Consider the following 8,148-nt stretch of genomic DNA (forward strand, 5'->3'; position numbering starts at 1 on the left):
ACTCTGAGTAACCGAAATAGGATTCTTAATCCAAATGCAAAAATATAAGAATATAAATCTAATAAAGAGAAAAGAAGGGTAGAATTTCTTTGTTTAGTTTCTTTTTGTTTTTTTTTCACTTTTTTCAAGTTTGTCCGTTTTTACTCGCTCTGAGTACGTGTTGCTTTACGTTCATTTGTACGCTTTTCACTTGGCTCCGAATATGTTCTGGGTTTTTTCGGTGGCTATTTTCTAGAGTATATTCTAATTTTTGTCATGACTGTTTTCTATTTGACTTTAAGTATATGCTCTGGTTTTTTTTCTCATGGATGTTTTTGACAATAGCTCGACTTTTCTAATCTTGTTTTCATTGTTTTATCCATCTGGTTTTTTCGTGTTCTAATAAATATAATAAGAGTAAAACAAACAATAAATAAGAGATCACATCCATTTTAATCTTTGACTCCTTAACAAATAAAGATTTTTACTACTAAGTTAATTTAATTTTTTACTAAAACTCATGACCCGTGCTACAACTCACTACATATTGGATACTATTGCAACACACAGACATGTTTGCTAGTCCTTTCTAATTTAATTTATAGGATAGGAATAGAGATTTTGTTAAAGAATACCCTCTAACAGTCTCCTTAATTGGATCTTCAAATATAGATATCCTTATTTTGGATTTTTTGCTAGCCAAAGATAAAGAATGGGGATGACTCTCTAGATTACGTACAAGATATAAAAAATTATTAGATAACACAAAGGTATAGAAATCGATTGTTAGTTAAACGACTCTCCAAATAATAGTTTAGAGAGTAAATTTTAAAAAGACTTTTAGAGATGCTCTTATATGATTTTTATGATCGGTTGTGCTATATAGATTACATAAATACACATGGTCACTGAGCCATATATATTCTGTGCTAAAGACAATAATTAGCTCGGTCAAATTTTTCAGTCGTACATGTATCATTCCTCTGGGTTGGGTCTTGAAGCCATCGAAATAATTTTATGGAGTTATAGTACGATGGTTATAAGTATTCATTGGCTATATTTTACGCTAAGGGCGATAATAAAATATCAGCCATATGAATTCATACACATGAGTATGCATAGCCGAAATACAATACTTTAGCTTTTAAAATAGAAATCATTGATAAGCAAAATAACTGGCATCCCTCTATAATATAAAGACCCATACTAAGGATCAAAATAAGGAGCTGAGGGGTAACCATGCGTACCGAGAGATGAATTCCACATCGGCATAAGCATAGAATATGGATGATGCCATGACCAATAATTTTGATGATTTGATGCAAACCCCCAATTTAGCAAATATTTCTTGAATCTCCTTTCCTTCGCCTTTGTTGCACCACTTGCTTGAGCATCATCCTTCTAAGCTTGAACACTCCTTTTAGAACCCACGCCAAGCCTTTTTCTTTTAGTTTATGTGCACTAAGCTTTTGCAACTTATTTTCTTCTTTGCCATCAATAGCTAGATTTTTCAACAATGTAATCGGCTTTTCAATAGTTGCATTCAGATCTTCACTCTTCTTTCGGCCATCATACTTCACGCGGTAAACTTGTTTTACCACTTTCTTCTTAGGTTGAACTCCAGACCAATTTTGATCAAAACGGTATTTATAAGATGATGATCTCCCTGAATGTCTAGGAGCTGCATACTCTACATATTGTGGCCTAAAGTATGATAGAATATGTGCATGTTGATCAAATCATCCCTATGGTGGATTAGGATGAAAATTAGTGGGTTGTGGTCAATATGATGTAGGAATTGGTTGCTCAAAAGGAGAATATGTTGTTACTGCGTGTGATCTATTCCTTTGCCAATTTCTCTCTTGAGATTTGTGCTTTCAAGGCAATCATGATGATGGGACCTTTCTTGGTTGATTAGTGACATTCATTTCTGCTTCCTTCGTATATTTAGCTAGAAGTTCCTAGAAGCTAAGCTTTGGACTTCTACTCTTTTGCTTGTCACGGCCTTTACCTCCAATAGCTATGTGAGCATCCACCCTTTTCTCCTCGTCTTGACAGACATGCTTTAATGGAGGATCTTTAGACGATCCCCCTTGCTCAATGGGATCAATCGACCTTTGCTTAGGTTGGAGAGATTTCACCTGCCGCCCAGTGTTTTCTGGAATTATGATACTTTTGTTGTCCTCTAGAATATCTCTATTTGCAATTCATGAACAACAACCTTGTCTACACTTGAGGGCTCCACATCTCTCTCTTGGGTATTTGAGTCTTGAGCTTTGAGGGTATCGGCTAATGCAAACCGATTCGAAACCTGTTTGCCACCAAGACCAATTGAATCCAACTGGTCCATTTATTGAGGTTTAGAAAATCTCAATCGTCATTTATCAATGGCCGATTAGATCACTTGACGAAACATATTGCAATTAGAAGTATTGTGGTCAGATGAGTTATGCCACTTGTAATATTTAAGGTCTTCTAAGTTTTGAATAGATGGCAAAGTATTATGATCAATGATTCTAATAAAATTATTCTTGAGCAATATATCAAAGACATGATCACAAAAAGTAAAGTCAAAGGTGTACTTTGATTTCTTCAGCCGATTCTTTTGTGGAGTCGGCTTTAAAGTTAGGCAAACAAAGGGATCAGAGTTAATATCAATCCATTTAGCCACACCTTTGCAATTTCTTTTGGAAAGTCTCAACTTTGATAAATTAGCACTATCGGCCTTGCCATATGGCATCATATGTTGGTCGATAGAATCTGAATTTGTTTTATCATCAACAAATAAAATATCATTCTCAATCGGTCTTTTACAACTACTAGCAAGGATATCTCTAATAGATGCAGAAATTAAAATAGTATGACCGAAAAGGAATTTGAGCAAAATATTTATGTTTACTACCTTGTTGATTGTGTCGGAGAAGTGCATATCTTTGATTTGAATGGTGTTGCTCTTCATCTCTAGAGAACGATCAACAATAGGTGTCGAATCATTCGAAGACGCATCGTCAGCTGTAGGAACCAAGAAAGTCGGCTTAGCCGACTGGAAGTTAGCTAGGCCGGCTTGGGTACTAGCAGGGATAGTTAGCCTAGCCGATTCAGGGCAGGCAGCAGTCGGCTCAGCTGATTTTGAGCAAGCAGGCAACCCTCCTTTCTTGCTTGTAGGGGCTTGATCTCCATCAACGATGTAGAAATTACTAGATAAATATACACCCCCTTTAGCTTCTGAAAAATCAAGTCTAGTCGGTTTCATGCGCTTCCCATACTTTTCTATAGCAAGACTTGATTCTCGAGATGTGATTGATTCCAAAAGGATATTGTGTTGTTCAGCTTTGATAGTCGAACATTCGCTTACATCTGAATCAACTCGACCTTTACTTGCTGTACAAATAGGAAACCTTCTTTTTTCATACTCATGGTCGATGACTCATACGTGATCGGCCTCTTGCTAATAGTCTCAAGGTAGGTACGTATCCACCTTTTATTGATTCAGCTCGAATTAGAAGCAACATATGAAGCCAAATCATGACTATGACCATTAGCATAACTTGCTGAATTTTTATTAATTCGGCTTGAGTTGAGAGTAACATAAGAAGCCGAATTATGAATAGGAATATTGGCATGTGGTGCTAAATTTTGAGAGCAATTGGCTAAATAATTAGCATTGTCATAGCCAATTCTCTTATTCATCGGCATGTCATTGTGGTGAAACCACATATTGTAAACTTATAGCCGATGAATAAAGATTTACATGTTGTATGTTGCTAGTAGCATCAAAACTCGAAGAATTTACAATTGACATTGGCTCTTGACCATAATATTCATAATTATGATGTGTATGATGAGGAGCATTAATAATAGTATTAGCCGATGCAACATATCTAGTATCATTATGACTAGCAACACCAACATGAGAATTTATATGACTTGCAAAATAACTATTAGGATCATAAGATGCATTTGCAAGTTGTACCTTAGGGTAGTTGTAGTGGTACTGTGGTGTAGTATATTTGTACGCCTCCATAGATAGCCAATAAGATTTGTAGGTAGCCTTTTAATATTGCCGCAGCAAATATGCTCAAATTTCTCTATGACAAGACCTCTTGAATATGCTGTCAGATGCTCAGCAGATACCTGTATAGTCCCATCGGTTGCCTATGATAGCCTATCTAAGGCCAGTCTCAATGGAATGTCATAGGAGTTTCACGGAAATTAAATGAGGTGACATGTCAGCAAAAATTACCATTTTACATGTATCAAGAAAGAGAAAGAGTATTAGAGTTTCATGGCCACGGAACTGCTGTTGACGGTAGTTAATAACCATTATAAATTATCAATATAACATGCGATATACCACATGCAGCTCATGTCTGCTAGCATCTCAGGAAACACAGAAATGCCGTGGTGTTCAGAAAGAGCAACCAACCTGGCTCGCTTGATGATTGCGTGCAAGGAAGACTGAGCTTTGGCGACACTGTTTCCTCACCAGGCTTCGACCTCTAACAAACTGTTGGAGCAATTTGTTTTCTATGTAACAACCGCTCCCTCTCTCTAGCTTCATTGTTCCCCTTTGACCAATGGCTTGTACCAAACCTAAAGGAGCACGCCTCCAACCATTTCCCGGCTTGTCCGGAATCAATGGAAATTATTCAGGTGGGGCCCCTCAGCAACCCCCCCCCCCCCCCCCCCCCCCCCCGTTGTTTAAATAAAAAAAATTCACATGTAAATGAGGGGTACTACAAGGATTCCAAAGCTACAACCTACAAGACCAACAGAATAAGAAGTCCTAGCGTTATTAATCTCAGAGCTCCACAAGTTCTATAATCATGTCGACATCCCTGGGTTCACCTAGCTAACATGGAAATGCCTTTACAGAAAAGGGAACCCACCTCAAGGTAGAACACCAGTTGGATCATTTTGGTGGAGAGGCATAATCAAACTGATTTATTCTTTTAGAATGATAACTTTCTGCGACCCTGGCCAAGGAGAAACTGTTCTTTTCTAGGAAGACCTTTGGTGTGGCCGCATCCTTAAACAAGCTTACCCACAACTCTTCTTAATTTCCCCATGAAGCCGAATTTCTCACTCAAAGATTTTCTAACAAGACTGTTAGACTACTATAATTAGGCATGTAATTGTGGCTGTAATTGTGCCTTAGTGGTAGGCTTGCATGCCACCCATGGCTGCTATATATGTACTCCTGTAAACATACTTGGAATATATCAATCTTCCTACACTTTCATGGTATCAAATCGGTTACGATCCGCTACTCTTCCGCAACCTTAGTCTGCGCGCCGCCGGTCCTCCTCGCCGCTCCTGCCGCCGATCCACTCGCCCGGAGCGCTGCTGAGCCGATCGCCGCGCCATTGATCGCCCGCCCTGCCCTGCCCCTCGCATGCACGCGCGGCCGCTGATCCCAACTAGTCCCGATCGCCCCTTGCATGCAAGTACACCACCACCAGGAACGTAATTGCATGCCCGCGCGGCCGTTGATCCTCCAGTCCCGATCGCCCGCATCACTCGGTCGCCGATCGTGACCATCGCGATCACCCGCCCCGCGTTGCTGATCGTGCTCTCGTCGGCCTCGTCCACCGGTCCGGTCCCCTTGTGCCCGCCATGCCGGATGACGATGATGCCGCCGCCGCGGCTGCTGCGGCCAAGGCCGCCGACGAGCGTCGCCTCGCTGAGGAGGCCGCCCGTACCGAGCAGGCACGCAAGGACGAGGAAGCCCGTCTCCGCAACGACGCCCTCGACAAATTTGAAGCCGCCCACGAGGCCATCTGGGCTTAGGCCACCGCCGTCGTCAACGTGAAGGCACTCATCCCCGTCATCCTCGACAAGGCCACGAACACCTACACCAAGTGGCGTGGGATGTTCCTCACCGTCCTCGGCAAGTACGCGCTGACCCATCACGTCCTCAAGGATGAGACACTTCCCGAGCGCCCTGCCTGGCTCCAGGCGGACTGCGCCGTGCTGACATGGATCTACGGCACCGTCTCCGGCGACTTGCAGCAGTCGCTCATGATCCGGCAGCGCCTCGCGCGGGAGGCGTGGTGCTATCTCGAGGATGAGTTTCTTGGGCAGAAGGAGTCTCGTGCCCTCCTCCTCGAGACGCAATTCCGCAACCTCCGTCAAGACTCCCTGTCGATCACCGACTTCTGTCGACGCCTTGAGACAATGGCGGCGTCTCTCGCCGAGTTCGGCGATCCTATCGACGATCGTCAGATGGTCCTCACCCTGCTCCGTGGCCTGAGCGGAAAATTCTGACACATGGTGTCGATCCTCAAGATGCACCGCCCCTTCCCGACGTTTGCTGAGGCACGTACCCATCTCCTGCTGGAGGAGCTGGAGATCGACGCCCGGCCTCCTTCACCACCTGCGCTCCTCGTCACGACGCCGCAGCAGCCGGCCGTGTCTGGCCCGCCCGCACTCTCCAACGCGCCGCGCCAGGGGAACCAGATGGCTCCACAACGCCCCCCTGGGGCGCCCAGTGGCAACGGCGGGCAGCGCTCCAACGGCCGTCGCCGTGGTCGTGGCGGCCGCGGCTGGCAGCAACCTCCTGGCGGTGTTGCGTCGTCCGGTGCCCAGGGTCACGCACCACCAGGGGCGCACCCTTCCTTCAGTCAGCCCTAGACTGGCTCCCTGCAGATGTGGCCATATGGCCACCCACCACCGCCACAGCAGGCCTTCACCGCCTTTCCTCAGTATGGCGGCCCATTTGGCGGCGTTCCCGGCGGATACGGCTATACTGCACCATCCACGTACAGCTACAGGGGAGCTGCGCCCTCAACACCGACGTTCCAGGGGCACCCAGCGCACTATCAAGTGCCTGCACTGGCGCCCTAGAACCCCACTCATGGCGGTGCATGGAACCAGGACTCATTGGTGCAGTCCTTCAACACGATGTCGCTCACCCCGCCACCACCATCCGAATGGTATGCTGACTCGGGTGCTGGCTCTCACATGATTGCGGATGCTGGTACACTCTCCTCCGTTTCATCCCCTTCATCACTTACACCTTCATCTATCGTTGTTGGGAATGGTGCACTCCTTCCCGTCACTGCCACTGGATCACACACTTTTTCATTTCTGCATCGTAATCTTGTTCTTAATGATATTTTAATTTCCCCACATATAATTAAGAACCTGATTTCCATTCGCCGTTTTACCACCGATAACAACTGTTCTATTGAATTTGATCCGTTTGGCCTTTCTGTGAAGGACCTACACACCAGGACCGTGATCGCCAGGTGCAATAGCTCTGGCGACCTCTACCCGTTCTTCCCACCCACCACCAGCACCACCGCCTTCATCGCAGCACCTACCTCACTTTGGCATCGGCGTCTCGGCCATCTTGGGCGTGAAGCAATGTTCAAACTCATTAGCTCCAGTGTTATCTCCTGCAATAAAGATGATCTCCACCACATATGTCATGCGTGCCAGTTCGGTCGGCACACACGACTTCCGTTTGGGACCTCTAGCTCTCGAGCTCTTAATAATTTTGATTTGATACACTGTGATCTCTGGACATCTCCTATTGTCAGTGTGTCTGGGTACAAATATTATCTTGTTATTTTGGATGATTGTTCCCATTACATTTGGACTTTTCCCCTCCGTAAAAAATCCGAGACGTTTTCCACTCTTTCCAATTTTTTCGCATATGTTCACACTCAGTTCGGCACCACCATCAAGAGCGTCCAGTGCGACAATGGCCGCGAATTTGACAATTCTGCAGCCCGCACGTTCTTTCTCTCCCACGGTATTGCACTTCGCATGTCGTGTCCATACACTTCCCAGCAAAATGGAAAAGCCGAACGCTCTCTCCGCACACTTAACAATATTCTGCGTTCTCTTCTTTTTTAGGCAAGCCTTCCTCCGGTCTACTGGGTCGAGGCACTTCACACCGCCACCTACCTAGTTAACCGGCTCCCCACCAAAACTCTCGCTTTCTCGACTCCCTACACCCACCTCTATTCCACCCAACCCTCCTACGACCATCTCAAAGTTTTTGGGTGTGCTTGTTACCCTAACATGTCCGCCACAGCACCTCACAAACTTGCACCCCGCTCCTCTCTATGTGTGTTCCTCGGTTACTCCTCCGAACACAAAGGCTACCGGTGTCTGGAGCTTCAGTCGAACCGCATTCTTATTTCTCGCCATGTCATTTTT

General features: G+C 44.9%; 1 pseudogene; it reads left to right on the plus strand.

Annotated features, from left to right (window-relative positions):
• The first annotated feature begins 5,458 nt into the window (after positions 1–5,458).
• Positions 5,459–7,222, plus strand: LOC136464964 (uncharacterized; annotated as a pseudogene).
• The last annotated feature ends 926 nt before the right edge of the window (positions 7,223–8,148 follow it).

This window comes from Miscanthus floridulus, chromosome 7, assembly GCF_019320115.1.
Source record: "Miscanthus floridulus cultivar M001 chromosome 7, ASM1932011v1, whole genome shotgun sequence".
Lineage (NCBI taxonomy): Eukaryota > Viridiplantae > Streptophyta > Magnoliopsida > Poales > Poaceae > Miscanthus > Miscanthus floridulus.